The 20,084-nt window shown below is 36.9% G+C and overlaps 1 long non-coding RNA gene across 2 annotated transcripts in view; it reads right to left on the reverse strand.

Moving 5' to 3' along the window:
- LOC117203556 (uncharacterized) overlaps positions 1-20,084 on the reverse strand; it is a 218,141-nt gene that overhangs the window by 105,497 nt on the left and 92,560 nt on the right. The window contains exon 5 of one of the 2 annotated variants that reach the window (XR_007479285.1): positions 18,525-18,570. The exons of the other annotated variant lie outside the window; for it this stretch is intronic. This is a non-coding gene — a long non-coding RNA (uncharacterized LOC117203556). The remainder of the gene's footprint in view (positions 1-18,524; positions 18,571-20,084) is intronic. 2 annotated transcript variants of the gene reach the window in all.

Raw genomic sequence — 20,084 nt, forward strand, 5'->3', positions numbered from 1 at the left:
TGGTATCAGAGTGATGGTAGCCTTGAAGAATGAATTTGGGAGTGTTCCTCTGCAATTTTTTGGAAGAGTTTGAGAAGGATGGGTGTTAGCTCTTCCTTAAATGTTTGATAGAATTCACCTGTGAAGCCATTTGATCCTGGTCTCTTGTTTGTTGGAAGATTTTTAATCACAGTTTCAATTTCATTACTTGTGATTGGTCTGTGCATATTTTCTATTTCTTCCTGGTTCAGTCTTGGAAGGTTATACCTTTCTAAGAATTTGTCCATTTCTTCTAGGTTGTCCATTTTATTGGCATAGAGTTGCTTGTCATAGTCTCTTATAATGCTTTGTAGTTCTGCAGTGTCATTTGTAACTTCTCCTTTTTCATTTCTAATTTTATTGATTTGATCCTCTCCCTCTTTTTCATGATGAGTCTGGCTAAAGGTTTATAAATTTTGTTTATCTTCTCAAAGAACCAGGTTTTGGTTTTATTGATCTTTGCTATTGTTTTCTTTGTTTCTATTTCATTTAGTTCTGCTGTGATCTTTATGATTTCTTTCCTTCTACTAACTTTGGGTTTTGTTTGTTCTTCTTTCTCTAGTTCCTTTAGGTATAAGGTTAGATTGTTTATTTAAAGTTTTTCTTGTTTCTTGAGGTAGGATTGTATTGTTATAAACTTCTCTCTTAGAACTGCTTTTGCTGCATCCCATAGATTTTGGATTATCGTGTTTTTGTTATCATTTGTCTCTAGGTATTTTTTGATTTCCTCTTTGATTTCCTCAGTGATCTCTCGGTTATTTAGTAACGTATTGTTTAGCCTCCATGTGTTTGTGTTTTTTACAATTTTTCCCCTCTAACTGATTTCTAATCTCATAGCATTGTGGTCGGAAAAGATACTTGACATGATTTCAATTTTCTTAAATGTACCAAGGCTTGATTTGTGGCCCAAGATGTGATCTATCCTGGAGAATGTTCCATGAGCTCTTGAGAAGAAAGTGTAATCTGCTGTTTTTGGATGGAATGTCCTATAAATATCAATTAAATCTATCTGTTCTATTGTGCCATTTAAAGCTGTGTTTCCTTATTAATTTCTGTCTGGATGATCTGTCCATTGGTTTAAGCGAGGTGTTAAAGTACCCCATTATTATTGTGTTACTGCCGATTTCCTCTTTCATAGCTGTTAGCATTTGCCTTATGTATTGAGGTGCTCCTATGTTGGGTGCATATATATTTATAATTATATCTTCTTCTTGGATTGATCCCTTGATCATTATGTAGTGTCCTCCCTTGTCTCTTGTAATAGTCTTTATTTTAAAGTCTATTTTGTCTGATATGAGAATTGCTACTGCAGCTTTCTTTTGATTTCCATTTACATGGAATATCTTTTTCCATCGCCTCACTTTCAGTCTGTATGTGTTCCTAGGTCTGAAGTGGGTCTCTTGTATACAGCATATATATATATGGGTCTTCTTTTTGTATCCATTCAGCAAGTCTGTGTCTTTTGGTTGGAGCATTTAATCCATTCACATTTAAGGTAATTATCAATATGGATGTTCCTATTACCATTTTCTTAATTGTTTTGGGTTTGTTTTTGTAGGTCCTTGTCTTCTCTTGTGTTTCCCACTTAGAGAAGTTCCTTTAGCATTTGTTGTAGAGCTGGTTTGGTGGTGCTGAATTCTCTTAGCTTTTGCTTATCTGTAAAGCTTTTGATTTCTCCATTGAATCTGAATGAGATCCTTGCCAGGTAGAGTAAACTTGGTTGTAGGTTCTTCTCTTTCATCACTTTAAATATATTGTGCCACTCCCTTCTGGCTTGTAGAGCTTCTGCTGAGAAATCAGCTATTAACCTTATAGTAGTTCCCTTGTATTTTATTTGTCATTTTTCCCTTGTTGCTTTTAGTAATTTTTCTTTGTCTTTAATTCTTGTCAATTTAATTACTGTGTGTCTCAGCATGTTTCTCCTTGCGTTTATCCTGCCTGGGACTCTCTGCGTTTCCTGGACTTGGGTGGCTATTTCCTTTCCTGTGTTGGGGAAGTTTTCAACTATAATCTCTTCAAATATTTTCTCGGGTCCTTTCTCTCTCTCTTCTCCTTCTGGGACCCCTATAACGCAAATGTTGTTGCGGTTAATGTTGTCCCAGAGGTCTCTTATGCTGTCTTCATTTCTTTTCATTCTTTTTTCTTTATTCTGTTCCATGGCAGTGAATTCCACCATTCTGTCTTCCAGTTCACCTATCCGTTCTTCTGTCTCAGCTATTCTGATACTGATTACTTCTAGTGTATTTTTCATTTCAGTTATTGTATTGTTCATCTCTGTTTGTTCTTTAATTCTTCTAGGTCTTTGTTCTTTAATTCTTCTAGGTCTTTGTTAAACATTTCTTGCATCTTCTCAATCTTTGCCTCCATTCTTTTCCTGAGGTCCTGGATCATCTTCACTATCATTATTCTGAATTCCTTTTCTGGAAGGTTGCCTATCTCCACTTCATTTAGTTGTTTTTCTGGGGTTTTATCTTGTTCCTTCATCTGGTACATAGTCCTCTGCCTTTCATTTTGTCTATCTTTCTGTGAATGTGCTTTTCATTCCACAGGCTGCAGAACTGTAGTTCTTCTTGCTTCTGCTGTCTGCCCTCTGGTAGATGAGGCTATCTCCACACTTCCTGATTTTCACTGATATTACAAAGCTATAGTAATCAAAACAGTATGGTATTGGCATAAAAACAGACAAATAGATCATTGAAACAGAACAGAGAGCCCAGAAATAAACCCATAAATACATGATCAATTAATTTACAAGAAAGAAGCCAAGAATATACACTGGGGAAAGGATAATTTCTTCAATAAATGGCATTGAGAAAACCAGACAGCCACATGCAAAAGAATGAAACTGGACCACTATCTTATAATGAACACAAAAATTTACTCAGAATGGACTAAAGACTTGAACATAGACTGAAATTATAAAACTCCTAGAAGGAAACATAGAGGGTACACTCCTTGAAATTGGTATTGGAAATGATTTTTTGGATTTGACACCAAAAGCTAAGGCACAAAAGCAAAAATAAACAAGTGTGACTACATCAAACTAAAAAAACTTCTGCAGGGCAGAGAAAAACCATCAACAAAATTGAAAGGTAACCTATAAAATGGGAGAAAATATTTTCAAATGACATATCTGATAAGAGGTTAATAGCCTAGATATATAAGAACTCATACAACACAACAGGAAAACAAATAAACAAACAATGCAATTAAGAAGTGGGCAGAGAAACTGAATAGACATTTTTCCAAAGAAGACATCCAAATGGCCAACAGATCCGTAAAAAAAGGTGCTCAACATCACTAATCATCATGGAAATGTAAATCAAAATCATAATGAGATATCACCTCACACTTGTTAGAATGGCTATTATCAAAAAGACAAGGGATAACAAATGCTGGTGAAGATGTGGGAAAAAGGGAGCCCTTGTGCACTGTTGATGGGAATGTAAATTGGTTTAGCCAATTATGGAGAGCAGTATGAAGGTTTCTCAAAAAATTAAAAATAGAACTATCATGTGATCTAGAAATCCCACTTCTGGGTATATATCCAAAGGAAGTAAAAACAAGATATTGAAAAGATATCTGCACCCACGTATTTATTGCAGTATCATTCACAATAGTCAAGGTATGGAAACAACCTAAGTGTCTGCCAGCAGATGAATGGATGAAGATGTGGTTTATATACACAATGGAATATTGAAGCCATGAGAAAGAAGGAAATTCTGCTATTTGTAACAACATGGAGGGACCTTGAGATATGCCAAGTGAAAAAAAATCAGACAGAGAAAGATAAATACCACAGGCTTTCACTTATATGTCGAATCTAAAAAAAAAAAAAAGCCAAAATCATAGAAACAGAGTGCAGAAAAGTGGTTAACAGGGGCTGGGCAGTGGGGAAAATAAGGAGAGGCTGGTAAGAGTGTACAAACTTTCAGCTATAAGATGAATAGGTTATGAGTATATAATATAAAACATGGTGACTATAGTTGATAACACTGTGTTATATAAATGAAATTTGCTAAGAGAGTAAAACTTAAATGTTCTCTCATACACACAAAAAAGATAAATATATGAGGTGACGGATGTGTTAATTAACTAGAAGGGGGAATCTTTATATGACTATAAGGCACATATTAAATACCTTATAATTTTACAGGTGAATTATACCTCAATGAAGCAGACATTTTTATAAAAAGAAAATCAGAGAATCTGCAGTGGTAGTGCTTTTCGGAAATATTAAGGAAGAGGTCCAAAAACTAGCGTAAAGGATTCATTAGATATTCACAGTTGCAAAGGAATTCTATTAGTAGCCACAACTGGGTGGTGTGTTGGTCTTTTGTCTTCGATTCTGGTATCCAACTATGAGTGAAGAGAGACTTAAAGTCTCTCATGGGTGGCCATGACTTTCCCCATCTAGAGCTGCCCAGAGCTGATCATTGTGATCTGGGGATACAATTGTGATGTTTCTCAGACTAGAGAACAGTGAAAATTACACTGTTGTTAATGAGCAGTCAGGAAAAGACCAGAGAACGAAGAAACATGTTTTGTCAGGCTCAAACCTCTGGAGATTCCTCCTGGATCTACAATGTGGTGATCATTCTAAACACTCTCATAGGTTGAAACCTCAGCCCAAAGTGGCTAGAGGCACATGGTTTGCATATCTTGATAAGGTTCCTAGAAATCTAAAGTTGTAATGACCTTATTTAACCCCTTCCAATGTTATGATCTTTTCTGGCCATACCTCTTTTATCTAAAATATTGCTGTATTTTCAGCTCATTTCTTCTCTAACTTTGCATTAGCCAGAGTCTAATTCATTTTTATCTTGGTGTTAATCACGTAAGAAAAGTTAAAGAAGTTAAAGTAAATCTCTCCACATTGATGTTTCTCCAAAATAACAATCCCATACATTCCTAAGTACTTTGAATGAAACAAACTATCTGGTGTCACATCCATCTCCCCCAAACCTTCATTTACTTCATATATTAATTCCTGAAGATATGAGTAGAGGGTCTTCAAGCTTGCATTTTGTCAGCTCATTTTGCAGCCTCTACGTCTCAGTCCAAAGAACTAACTCTGGAAGTTTCAAGAGACATACTTTAAAGAATCCCAAATACTATCCTGCCACATTCTTTTATCATATCTAGCTAAATGCCTACTCTGGACTATCTATAATAAAGAAGGCAGACTATTTTTCAACAAAGATGACTTGACATTATTTCCATTTATCATCTCTGTTTTCTTCTAAAACACCCCTAAGTCACCTATTCACACAAATCTCTTCTTTTGGAAAGAAGAGTTACGGTACAGGGCAAATCTGTACTGATACTAAGACTAGATGACCATTGAATTTCTTTCCTTGGTGTTTGATGTTTCATTGGCTGTTCTGGCTCCGTGTTCCTGATCCTTTGTCAGTGTCTCAAGTTATGTTTGGAAAAACTTGTCTGAATTCTCCAGTTCACCTCCACTTAATGTAACTGGTGATGACATGGAAATTCTCTTCAAGGTAACCATGAAGAAACCTTAAGACAATGATACTTGCCCTTCAGTTGAAGTAATTACCTGGCCTTTACCAACTGCAGACTTCTGGGTGTTGATAGGAATCATTCAGCAGGTTCTTTTTAAAAATAGGTAATGATCCTTTAGAGGATGAAGCCCCACTTCATAACATGCAATTTTGTTAACCACTCTGTTTAGAAAACCGGGCTCCTTCTGGTTTCCCAGCGCCGGTAGCTCTGCTTGACGCATGAGGTTGGAGCTGCGTCCGTCATGCCACTTTAGATTACTGGATCTCACAGGATGCTACAAGGCAGACACACCCCAGGCTGACTCACTGAGTGGGAAGTTTAAAAAGATGGTTTTCCTCAGCCACCAATTAGATAAACCACATTTTTCCAGGAGAAAAACAGCATCTTGAAAAGTTCTTTACAAACAAAGCTCTTTTGCTCTTAATGCTTTCGGTCATGTTTTCTTGTGAAGGGAAGTATAACTTTAACCTTAATTGCACTTACAAATTAGCAAGTAAAATATAATGCCACCCTTTCCCCCTTCCTTCCTTCCTTTCTTTTCTTTTCTTTTCTTTTTTTTTTCAAAAGGAGACCCTTTCATGATTTTAGCTCTGGTAAAATTAGAGCTTTCTTCCTCTTTGCCTTTTCCCTCAAAGTTGTGGTTTTGACAACCACTTGGTGAATAAGTTATAGATGCCTGAGCTCTGTTTCCTCTGCTCTGGTTGCTCTTCTTCATATGCTTTTTTTCCTACCTTTTACTGCAACCTCCTTGAAAATGTAGTGAGAAAAGGACACTTGCAGCTTGTGCCTTTTTGAAAATGGCAATTTGTGTTTAAGGTATTTGTCAGGAAGAATGGGGCACCAAGTAATAATTTAAATCTCCTCACCTCATGTTTTTCCAGTGCTGGCTACATGTTTGGAAAGTACTGGGTAAGTGTCTCTCACTGTATTGTAAGATTCCCAAGGACAAAGGACATGTTTGTGTTTTCTGTCTCTTGGTGTACAATTTACCTAATGCATATTGAGTTACGTGTTCAAAAGCAGACTTTCTTTGTCATGTAAAAGAATAAATAAGAGAAAAAACACACAATCAAATATTTTGCACAAAATATTTTGTACAAAACCTCATGTCCTTATTCACCCAAAACTTGAGACCAAGGTGACAATATTATTGCTTGGGGTTCCATATAGATATTCTGGGCCCAAAGACCCTTTGTGCATATTTTTAATATAGACATCTAGATTCGAGACCAGTAGTTGATAATCACCGTCCCCTTCCTGTAATCCTCTTGGGTATGTGAATACAAGGATCCAGCAACACTAAGGCATTCCCCTGCTTGCTGTCTCTTAGATCTGTCTTTATTGGAGTCAATTTACAGCAGCCAAAGGTAATATGCGCTCAATAAATTTGGATGAAAGTAGTGCCCACAGATAAAAATGATGTGACCAGGTTTTTTGTGTGGTTATGTGTGTGGGTGTGGGTGTCTGTACTATCCCATTTAGGTCTCATAATAATTAAGAAAGGTATTATCTCCACTTCACAAATGAGAAAATAGTGGCTGGCTCAGATGAGTAGTTTGCTGAAAGTCAGAAAACTCAGTTGTTAAATCTGGCTTCAAGATGTGGGCTCTTGGGGACTTCCCTGGTGGCACAGTGGTTAAGAATCCGCCTGCCAACGCAGAGGACACGGGTTCGAGCCCTGGTCCAGGAAGATTCCACATGCCGCGGAGCAACCAAGCCCATGTGCCACAACTACTGAGCCTGCGCTTTAGAGCCTGCAAGCCACACCTACTGAAGCCCGCGTACCTAGAGCCCGTGCTCCGCAACAAGAGAAGCCACCACAATGAGAAGCCTGCGCACCGCAACAAAGAGTAGCCCTGGCTTGCTGCAACTAGGGGAAGCCTGCGTGCAGCAATGAAGATCCAACGCAGCCAAAAAAAAAAAAAAAAAAGATGTGTGCTCTTAAATATTAAATAATGCTGCTCCTACCAAATTATATTTCCTCTCTTGTATTAGATAATCTGCCACTCTTTTCCACTTCAATTCCATTAGCTATTTCTTGACAGTTAGTTTACAACAGATTGGTAGGAAAACAGACACCAGAGAGATAAAAGAAGTCTGTGCCTTTACATAGCAGTGTTATGATTTCTTTGTCATGGCCAAAGGCTTCACCACCAATTCTTTAGGGGACTAGGGGGATGGGGCAAGTGAAGGGGAAATACAGTTCTTAAGATGGAATGAACAATACCATCCCTACCTTGCCATATCACCACTGTCTCCTTGGGTGTCCTGGGCCCTGTCCTCAATTTTGAGGGGCTTAGGAGTACCCTGGGCCTATGGGTTGGATGCCTACATAGGGTAACTTAGACAAGCCAACAGTCTTCAGACTTAGCAGAGCACTCCCCTGTTGGACAATCAGAGGGCAATACAGGCAGTGGGTGCTCACCTGGAAGGCAAGGGATGGTCCCTGGGCATCATTGGCTCAGGTCTCAAAAGGCTTTGTGGTGATGCATGGTGCTGACATAAATAAGAGAAAATAAGATACTAATCCTGCTTCTCTCCTCCAGGTGCAGAAGCCCTCTCCCAATCCTCCATCCTACTTGCCTCCATCCCTCCCTATCTCCCAACCTACGTATTCTACCTACTGTTTATGATCAAACGTTATGCACTTTCAGGCAGATTTAGGAGCATGTTCTGGAAGTCAATGCTGAGCACTGTTCTCTATGAATGTTCCATAGGTTCCAACCATCCTAACATTCTCCCAGGTAATGGATGGAATAAGGGAAGTTCATTAACAAGGAAAAGCAAGCATAAAACTCATATTAATATGTTTCAAAATATAATATTGCACTTAAGACCCCAGAGGATCTTACACAAGTTCTTTTCTTAACGTATTTGAAGGATTTTGAGGCTCATCACATAAGCATCATGTTTTCAAAAATTGTTTTTCAAAAAATGAAGCTGTCAAATGTTGAAATCAATACAGCTTTGCTACACTAAACTTATGCCACTTTTGTACTGTAATTTGCTAATTTTATACTCTACTGACCCTGTCTCAATATATCTGAATTTCAACAAGGCTTTTTATAAGAGAAAGTCTTTCTGATAGAAAGTTCCTATCATTGACCAAGGGTAACTACAGATGAGTAGGTGACTGGATCATTAATGAGCTTGATTCAGCTTGGAGAGGAATTTCTAGGGCTGCTTAACAGACATCAAAACCTGAATAAAGTTAGTAAGGATATGTTAATCCAATTCAGACACTGTGAAACTAGAATAGTAGACAGTGACAGATGTCCATGAGAGGGGCAATGTCGAGTGGGGAGCTGAGAAACCTTTAAACGTGACTGGTCACTAACAAGCATAAATGTTCATTAAGCAGAGCTAAATGCAAGATTCTACACCTGGGTTGAAAAAGACCTGTGGAAGATGTAGGATGTGGCTTATAGCACCACACATAAAAAATAAAACAACATAATGTCAAAAACTCCTCTTTTGAGTCAACATTAGAGTGACGACACAAATTCAGTGTAATGTTAGAATGATAGATTTATCTGTCTAAGAGGCTGCTTACTCTTGTTGTAGCTATAGATGTCAGGGGCTAAAATTTTCTTTACTGTCTTCATTTCCTAGTGACTCCTCTTGTCTTTAAGTTTCCATAGAGACTCTTTCTTAAGCAGGGTCTGAGCTTTGCAGTTCTTTTAGCTATAATTCACTGTTATCATGTAGGAGCCCTAACGATGTGGTGGTTAAAATGTGGAGGGAGGGGAACAGTTCTACTCCCGTGATTAGGTCTTAGTCTTTTAGGGATCCCATGCCCTAACCGACTTTCACAAGTACTTCTAAGCTCCCTGTCCCAGTCCTGTCCATCAGTGAGACAGTAAGGCTAGAGGGGGCTGCAGTAGGGTATTTCCCTTCTCCTTAGTCAGTTAGGCTCTGGTTTACCTTGAGGTCAGGCCTTTGCTAAGGAGGGCAGAGAGTTCTGGGTATATTTCAGAATGATTACTCTCCCCTCCCTGCGCCAGAAGCACTGGGGTAGGGGGGTGGTTCCTCTGACCTTCACCCTAAGAACCTGATGTGGATCCTGGAGGTAAAACATACGAAATGTGAAGTTTATCCACACTGAACCTCCAGCAATTTGTCGATGATCGTTTAAGTGCTCCTACCAGTAATGCCTCCACTTGCAGGCTTCTGTTCCTGGGCTTCTGCTTCCGTCATCTCTGATTCTTAGTATCTGCCTCTCTCTCTAGTTTTTGTGGTAGTGGTTTGCCATGTGACCTCAATTCTCAGATGGATCTAGAAAGGGTTGTTGATTTTTCAGTCTGTTCAGCATTTTTCTTGTTTTGAGAACAAAAGTGATGACTTCCAAGCTTTTTACATGTCAGGCCAGAAACTGGAAGTCAGAATGACAGATTTATATCTAATCTAGAGAGAAAAGAGTAGTCCTGATGTAGACTAACCACATTCAAGGAATGAAGTTCAGTTGTAGTCACCTCACTTGAAAGAACATATCCAAAGAATAGTGAAAGGAAAATAAAGCCATCCTCAAATAAGAATTATTGAAAAATCTGAAAAGTGGCCTGACTCAGCATTAGTACCACACTGGTTTTCCCATTCAGGAAATTTATCCATGGTTGGTAAGCTATCTTAATGTCACTACTTTCCAGATCTAGATTTATAAAATACACAGACAACACCAACAATTTATTTTTTGTTACTTAGATATACATTGTGAAGTGATTTCTAATGAGGTGCCAGGAATTCTACCACAGAAACAGAAATATTTGGTAATCTCCAGCCACCGTTGGTAGAAATTCAGTAAGTACATTCTTTCTCATAGATGATGATGCTATATAATTTGGTAAAGTAAAAGTACTATGATTCACCTGTCAGTGAATTAGTGTCTCAGAAAATACCAAAAAATGCATATTAGATGATTCAAAGTCAATAAAAATTTTCCCACAAGAAAACATCAGACTCAGACAACTTTATAGAGTAGTTCTACCACACATTCAAGCAAAATATAATTCCAGTTTTTCACAAAACTCTTCCAAGAGGATAAAGAAAGAGAGTATGTCCAATCTCATTTTATAAGTCCAGCATTTTCATGTCCAAACCCGGCCAGTCAAATAAATAAAAATTATGCAACAACAGCACTCTTGAACAAACATGCAAAATGTAAGTAATTAAATAAAATATTAGCAATTAGCATAAAGTAATATATAAGTTAATACATCAGAAGTAAGGTAAGCTTATCCCAGGATTGCAATGCTGGTTTAATAATAGAAAATCAATTAATATACTTTTTCATATTATTAAAGGAAGAAAGGCAGATGATTACCTTAACAGATGCAGAAAAAGCATTTTAAAAAGTTCAATATTCGGGGGCTTCCCTGGTGGTGCAGTGGTTGAGAATCTGCCTGCCAATGCAGGGGACATGGGTTCTAGCCCTGGTCTGGGAAGATCCCACATGCCGCGGAGCAACTGGGCCCGTGAGCCACAACTACTGAGCCTGCGCTCTCGATATGTACCTAATAACAGATTACAGCAATCTAATAGTGTATTAGAATTGGCCCCACACTGCAACGAAGAGGAGCCCCCGCTCGCCGCAACTAGAGAAAACCCGCGCGCAGCAACCAACACAGCCAAAAATAAATAAATAAATAAATTAATTAAAAAAAAAGAATTTGCTGGTGAGACAGGCACCAGCATCACTGAGACGCTCTTCTCTTTGTTTGGAACTGTCATTACAGAACTGGGCTCGCAGACAGCAATGGGGATGATCCCAACATACTAGCGGCCAGGAGGTGTGGCGTAACCATTAGAATGGAGGTGGGCACAGTTATCACAAACAATAACAAATTAGCATGGCAGTCAGAGCAGCCATGGAGATATTTAACAGAATACAGTCTTCCAAGGGGCCCAAGAGATGGGCACTTTTCTGATCCAGACCCACTGAGCTTAAGAAGAGGTTGGGTGACCAGGAGATAGGATCCTACAACATCACAACATCACAGCACTCAGTGGTAATTTTTTCTAGTCTTTCCTCAAAGGACGTAAAAGCCATTACCAGCAGGCAAAGGGAAAATCCAAATATATTGAGGACTGTTGGGCACAGGGACTGAGTTGACCTGAAGTGGCAAATGGTGTCCCTTGTTTAGGATAAGGGCACGTAGAAGTAAAGTAATTTTCTGTTTTAAGCCATTCAGTTTGTGGTCATTTGTTACTGTAGCCCTAAAAAACTAATACAGAACACTTCACTCTTGGCAAGGGCAGTGATTTATTTCATCTAAAGTTGATACGTGTTATGGGTATGGTTTGCCTTTCCTGCCTGCAGGACCTTGGCCAGCACAACAGAAAGCTTACAGTGATTCACCAGTACAGAACACAGAATGCTACCTAATACTGCCTCGGACCAAAGGTCCCATTTTACAGCAAAGATGGTACAACAGTAGACACGTGTCCCAGGGACCCATGGGTCCTATCACAAAATACACTACCCAGAATAAACTGACCTAATAGAGCAACTGAATGGCCTTTTGAAGGTACAGATGAGGCATCAACATTTTACTGAATTCTGAACTATGGCTACTGCCCAGTCCCTGAAAACCTTTGTGTCAAGAGAACAGCAGACAAGGAAAAGGTTTAATTGACTCTGCTCACCATTAGGAGAAGGCAGAGCTGCTATTATGCAATGCAAGCAAGAAAGAATAAGTTTGGCACATAGGTGATCTACTGTATTATCTCTTGCCACTCCCTTGCACAATTGTGACAGTAAACAGACAAGTGCAGGAACTGTGTCCTGAGAAAGGCATAATCAGAGTCTCAAACCTTTAGGGATGAGGGTCTGGGTCATGCTTTGCGTAAGTCACCTGGACCAGCAGAGGTGCTAGTGAAGAGTGAGGAGAGTCTACAAGGGTGGTGGAGAAAGGGAATTACAAGTTACACCACTGAGTAACTTGAGTAATTATTTACTTGTATAATTAGGCGTGATGGGCAGTTAATTCCATTAGCCTTCCTTTTGTAAATTTCCCCCCAAAAGAGAATAAGCTGAATCCTGAAGGATCTTGACCATAGTGGATGCTGTAGTGTACCACCTGAATCCACCATGGCACTCATTCCACAAGCTGCCCGGACTGTTGACTGCTGATAGGTTACGGTTGACTCTCTCTGTAAGAAAGAGAGCTGAAGGGAGTTGCCTTACCACAATGTTATATTACCCTAGAAGAAGCAGTCCATATGGAACATTTGGTTGATGTGAGGGTTAAAATGTCTGGCCTCTTTAACTCAATTTAGGACATCTCTGAAGAGTCCATGTAGCTCCAGAGCTTCTCATGGTATCTACTGAGGCCTCTAATAAAATTGCATCACATTTAAATGTCTCGTTTAGCCCCATCCTGCTTGTCTCACTCCTTCTCAAGTATCGATCCCAAGGGCATAACTCCTGCACATGAATCCCCATCTGAGTCTCTTTCCCAGGAATCCCAAGCCAAGACAAGGGTTTACTGTGGCATTTGAGAAGCTGATCTTAAAATTTATATGAAAGCAAAATTCAAGAATAGTCAAGAAATTGCTAAAGAAGAACAAAGTTGGGAAATGGGTGTTGGTGTTGGTGGATCCTGCACTATTAGATGTCAAAACTTTGTTATAAAGATATAGGAAATGAGACAGTATAATTTTGCTACAGGAGCAGATAAATAACTAATGAAGAAGAATAGAAAACTGGACATAGACTGAAACATACATGAAAACTTGAATCATGAGAGTGAGTCTCAGAGATCATTGAAGGGAAGATAAATTGCTTAGTAATTGTGTTGTTATGCAGAAATAAAATCCAATTGGATTAATGACATATATAGAAGACAAAACTGTAAAACTTTTAGGTGGCAACATAGGAGGATATCTTTCTGACATCAGGGTAGGGAAGGATTTTCTAAACAAGACACAAAAAAGCATAAACTGTAAAGGAAAAATTACTAAATTTGACTATGTTAACATTAAGAACTTCTTGTCATCAAATGTCACCATAAACAAAATGAAAAAGTAACTGACAAACTAGAAAAATGTATTTGAAATTCATACAACTACAAAGGAGTAGTATCCAGAATATGTAGAAACCCTGCAGATCAGTAAGAAAAAACTAAAAATTCTTTTTTTAAACAAAAGACATAAGCAAGTATCTTTTTATGACATGAATAGAAATCTTTTAAAAACATAAAATAAATAAAATAAAATAAAAATTGTCTAAAAATTTGTACCACTCAGATATATACAAATTTAGCCAGGAAAGATATTTTTCGGTTTTCACACTCTGAATGTAGACCACTTTTGCTTATCTATGTACATTTCTTTATACTTTTCCAGTGACTTCAATCCTCATGAAAATCTCATCCTAAAAATATTCTTAACATATTATTTAACTAGTAAGCAAAAATTGGTCTCATCTCAACTAGATTTTCAAGCACAGTTCTTGAAAAAAAATTAAAATTCTTCATCATGCTTAAGAAGCACCATATATATATATACACACACACACATATATATACACACATATATATATACACATATTCACACATATGTATATATATGCAATAGCTGTGAAGGTGAATTTTATATGTTTAAACATTATAAACATTAGAATTTATTTTGAAAATTAGCTCATGGGGAATTTCTGATCCAGTAGGAATTATGGTACAAACTGTCCAGGGAATATCAACTAGAAATGGACTATTTAACCATATCCCTCTTACTTCCCATTAGTCCAGAAATATCAAATATGTTACGCATGTCCTGCCTTTCCTCTCACACTCAATCCTTGGTGCGATCACCAACATTTAGCATCTTTTCCAGTGGGTTACTAATTTTCTATGCCAATTCTCCTCCCGAAGTGCTCCAGGCAGCCACTACCAATTCTTCAGAGTTGGCAAAATAAATGACACTTATTTGCCATCTCCACTCCAGACCAAGAAGCATGATAAAATAGACATTTAAAATTTTACCTTTCGGGAACACTCTTTTCCTACAAATAACACAGACAATGTATTTTTCCTCATCCATGAGCACCTTATTTGCAATCTGAAGCACCAAACCCAGAATCAAATAGACTTGGAATGAACACTGGTGCACACACCATCTTCTAATGCTAGAAGAGCTTGTTTTTATAAAAGCCAATCTTATTTTTAGTCCTAGTCACTTTAGTCACTGTAACCAAAATTATGTAAACTTTCTAAATAGACTAAATATTCTAAAAATACAGTAAAACACCAACCTCCACACCAACCAAGTCACAATATGGGTGTCTGGCCTAAACCCACAAAATGAGAATGATGGGAAGGTCATTTATCAAACTGCAGTGACCATAACACACTCTCATCCCTGTATCAAAACAAGGCAATCAAATGGCTATTACTCAAAGTGATTCCATTATCTTTGGGAAAGCATCCCTGAACACCTGTAAATGCTTATCATATTAGACTTATGATTTAAATTCCGTGCTTATATCAATGTGCCTTTTGAACACTTTTCCATACTTTGGAAAATGATGGAACTATTTCCAAATTTGTTACTATGTTTTCAGAATCTCCTATGAAGAAATATGAATGTGGGCTGTGGAAAAAGAATTTGTCCCAGTCTATTTGTTACCACTTATAGTACAGCCTTGGGTACTTAGATTCCTAAATGAATGCTTTGACCATTAGGAAGAATTGTGAAGATAAGTACATCAAACATTATGACTTTCTCATCTCCTCTTGTAGCCTTGGCTAATGGAGGTCCCACTACCGATGCCTTTAAATTACTGAGGCATATTTGGTAAAACAGAGAAATGTGTTTTCCCTTTTGTTGTCACTTGCTGTTGGAAAAGCAGCAAAGCCAAGCTGCTGCCTTACACCTGCTACATCACTGTATTTACTGTAAAATATTTCAGTTAGGACGACACGATGTGTGTATATAAGTTATCTTCAATCTACAATCTACAGAAGTTCGTTAACATTTGAGGTTTCCTAACCCTGAATTCACACTCCAGAAAGTTAGCCTTTGAGAGACCCTATCAGGTTTCCATGCTCTAGAAGCAAATTTAAAAGGTACTTTAAATTGCAAGGTCTGAATCTCCACTATTGCATTTGTTGATTAGAAATGTTTTCATTGGTGAAATGAGTGGTGATTAAGACATGTGATTAGCAAGGAAGATTAGTGTGGATACCTCCACCCTTTCAAAAACAGGGTAAAAGAATTTGGTGAGCCCAACATTCTAACACTTTTGCAGCAAATAAAGCCTTATGACTAAACTCCACATCCCACTACAGCCCCATCCACCACTTAATGGAGGATTTTTGTCATTTTTACTGATTGAAAAACAAATGATCTTGGTGCTGCCCATTTTTTTCTTGCATTTCCCTTGCAATAAACTTTAAAGCAAGGTGCTCTCAGAGTATACTAAGGGCAGAGAGTAAAATTATTGCAGCATTGTTTAAAGCGTGAAAAAATAAAGTGTAAACAAGATGAATGCTGATCAAATGGAAAATGGTCACGTAAATTATTCATGGAATATTATGCAATATTACCAACTATTATTAAAGAATAATTAAGCTATGTAAAGTGACTTGGGACATGGAGGTATTCTAAAATGTGTTGAATGGGGAAAATGATGTGTGAGGAAGAGTATTTAATATTCCATTTTTATAAAGTAAACAATGACAAAAAGTGTATAGTGTATGCATGTGCGTATGTACATAAAATTGTGAAAGGATATATAAAATGGGGCATGGAATGAGAGAGATGAGTGGGGTGGGAAAGTAAGGCAAGCAGAATATAAAAGCTGGGAAAAGACTACAATAAAGAATTTATAATGTGAAATTTTATTTGTATAAAATGATATGTGCATATGTATGCTCACAGAAAGTGGAAGAACAAGGTGCCTCTCTACCAGTGACTTATAGGGATGTTCACAGTATATTAAATAGAAAAAGATAAGTATGTTGTAATGGGTATCTTATGATCCTATTTCAGGATAAAGGGAATAAACCACACCTCTACGCAGATACGTTTATGGCCACATATGTTTGTATGAGCAAAAGAATGATACACAATTAGACCTCTAGGGTCTGATCTTGGGGTGGGGTGGATTAATAGGATGTGGGTTGCTGGGGTGTGTGCTTTTTAGCTTTGCCCATTTTTGAATTGCATTGTATCGATTTGCATATTACCACACAAATGCATTACTTCTGAAATTTGAAAACATGGAAATTACAGACTGTGGATATCTGAACAGTTTTCTAACATTGTTGAAATGAAAAAAAATTTCTTAAATACGCTTATTTATTTAAAGAATTTATTTTAAACCATTAACTTCACTAAATTCACCAATGTACTGAATCCTTATTGGAAATCCTTAACTTAGCTCCCTATTTTGGCCCAAGAGTGCTTAAAATTAATTCATTTGTAGTACTAAAATTCTTAAGCAACTACTGGAGTAAAGCCGTCAAAGTTAAATCATGGTCATTGTCATTTAATCATGTTTATTGTCATTTTTGCATAGGAGTAACACTTCGGTTTTTGAGTGCTGATTCATGAAAACTATCAAAAATTAGCATTTATGGAGCTGTTACTATATGCCATGCATTACCCTTTTTTGGAGGAGCTGTAATTTACATACAGTAAAATTTCCCGTTTTAAGTGTATTCTAACCAGAAGAGTCCTCCAAGAAACAAATGCCAAGATGGGAATAAACATGCATTACATGGGCAAGTGTTTGCTTGTTTGATTGATTTTAGTTATTGTAATAGGAGTTTAGTTGTTTCCCACTGATATCTTTTACACAGAATTATATACACAACCCTATACCACAGGTGGAATCTGTAGAACAGATTTATTTTAAATAGCTTGCCCATGGCAACTCAGAGCTGTCTGGTCTTTAAAATGGTGCCTGTAGCCACTCGTGACCTATTGTTGCCAAGATCCTGAGTCTTCCTTAAGTGACAGTTGGTTGTGCATCTGGTTACTCAGAGGCAATGGGGCACGCAATATATTTCCTGGTTCTTTCCTCAGTTCAAGGAGGTGATCAATATCACAAAAAGTTCTGAAACTTTTTTCAGGCTTATCTTTGGATAGTGGGACTATCCAAAGAAAATATGGAAAAGTAGAAAACAGAGATGAAAAGTCAACCAGACTCTATTCAGTCAGCACTTAAGTTTAAGTTGCAGTTGAGGGAAGACAATTATTGAAAGACAATGTCAATAGTAAGCTGTGTGAGGCTACTGTAAAATGAGTTAAGTTTATTTACATAAATTTTCTCTGATGTGCTTCGTATGTAGCGATGACACATCAGTAAAAATCAATTTTTGTTTTTTAGGACTATAGCATAAAATGCAGAAGAAATAAGATCCTGTAACAATGTTCAACCTTCCATCTTTATGATTCAGATTTTTGTAAAATTAGTGGAATGATTCTACTGAAAACTAGCATTATTAATCATATGACTTCTAAGGAATTCATTTGATAGAAGGTGGTATGGAAGGGAAATTAAACAAAACCTTTGTGGGGTTTTCTTTGATGGTGTTTTGGTCTTTTATTTTTGGCAGGGGTTAGAGTGCTGTTAGGGAAAGTGAGAAATGGTAGAGAAATGGAATTGTGTGATTTAGGGATAAATAACTGAGTAACATGGCCCCAGTGAGACATCGGGTTGGGGTTGGAGGGTAGGTTTGAGAGAACGTGAACTGCAAGATAGTTCATTTTTGTTTTCTGTATTTTTTGCTTTTTTAATCTAGGGTTACATTTATCCTTGCAGAAGATTATCAATAGAATACAGAGACAAAGAACACAGAAACTAGTCTTTATTCCAGACCCCTTGTGTGTGTGTATGTGTAAACTGGCAAGCTATAAGCTCTAATGAGCTTAGAAAAAGCATACCAGCTCCCATCTAACCAGAGCATCAATGTTTATCTACCTCTTCCATAATTAAAATCACATGTCTGACCACAAGCAATGGGTGAGGCTTTGCTTACCTTAATAACTGCATGTAACCCATTGGGCCACTAAGTGCCACTGGCTCTGTGAATTGAATCAGCAGGGAGAAAGAAAAGTGTCAGCATCGTAATCCACTTTAGGCATTTAAGCTGATTCCACAACTTATAAAACCATTCATATAAACAAATTCCAACTTCAGATATTTTTCTCCTCACCTCAGGTCCATCAAATTGTAAGTTAACTATTAATTCAGGTTGACTGAATAACTCAACAGACCAAAAATGTGTAATCATTTGCTTAAAGTGCAAATGATTTGCAAAATTTCACCTAGATGTTTTTATTCATGTCATAGGAAATTATGTATATTACCATTATTCAACATTTAAAAATCAGCCACTTTCTAAATAGTTTGAAATGTCAAGTCAAATCTAAATTCTCTATATTTTAAATTTAATTAAAATTGCACTAAGAATAGCAAAATAGGATGAAATTATTCAGAGCTAACTTAGACTATTGAAAGGAGATTGTAAATCTCAACCATTTCCAATAGGTTCAAAATCAGAAGTTAATTTTATTTCTTAAGTGAACCAAATTCTTTTTGTTTAAATGTCAATCTATTGTTCATAGAATTACAAACTTACTGTATTCTAGAAAAGACTTAAAGAATTGACACAAATAGTTAAAAATAAATCATTGGTAAAATACAAAATGTATGCATTCTAGATAAGTGATTCCATTCAATTATACATTTAATTGAGATATGTTAGATTCCCAAACATAAGTTTAATTTTTTCTTCCCAAGTTTGGTCAACTTTGACTTAACAAGAACTGCAGGCCTGCCTGGTTCTACCTTTTCTCTCTACTGGAATAGATAGATATCATGTTAATGAAATTTTAGTATTTGTTTTAATTTTATAACACACTCTATTTTACAATATCTTTTGTCTGTATGCATCAAGCATGGGCACTATTTGCAGACCTTAATTCTTGTCTAAGTAGATGGAAGAATTTCTTCAGAGGCATCTGATGTATGGTAACAAGACTATGAACAATTTGATAAATGTACATCAAAAGGCTGCAAGACATTTACCCATGTAAATCCAAGAAAACACAAAGCAATGCTAGGAGGAAGAGAAATGTAGAGAATAAATAAACTGAAACCAGCTTATGTAGAAATAATAAGTGACTTTATTGAAGTGGTTTGTGTCTCAACCTATCTTAAAGAGGAAACTATTTAGAATGATCATATATGATGCCAGCCTTCTTATGAAAGTTAGTGAAGCCAGCTGATGAATTTGTAGAAAAAGGTTTAGCTTTTTCTTTTTTCCTGTATTACATGATCTATACTTGTAAATGGTGTGACTTGATTTTCAGGGATTGGGGTCTGCACTGTAACTTCATCAGTTCATTATTAATTACATTTTGTCAAGATAAAAAAAAAGCTTAATATGATTCCAAAAGTAAACCATTCATTTTGGTATGTCACTGAGATTTTAAATTAAACTAGAATAGAAGCTTCTGTTTTATAAATAAAATAAAATAGTTAATATAAGAACAGTAGTTTTAACATCACAGATACACTTTTAGAATCAGAATCT

Source organism: Orcinus orca, chromosome 9, assembly GCF_937001465.1.
Source record: "Orcinus orca chromosome 9, mOrcOrc1.1, whole genome shotgun sequence".
Lineage (NCBI taxonomy): Eukaryota > Metazoa > Chordata > Mammalia > Artiodactyla > Delphinidae > Orcinus > Orcinus orca.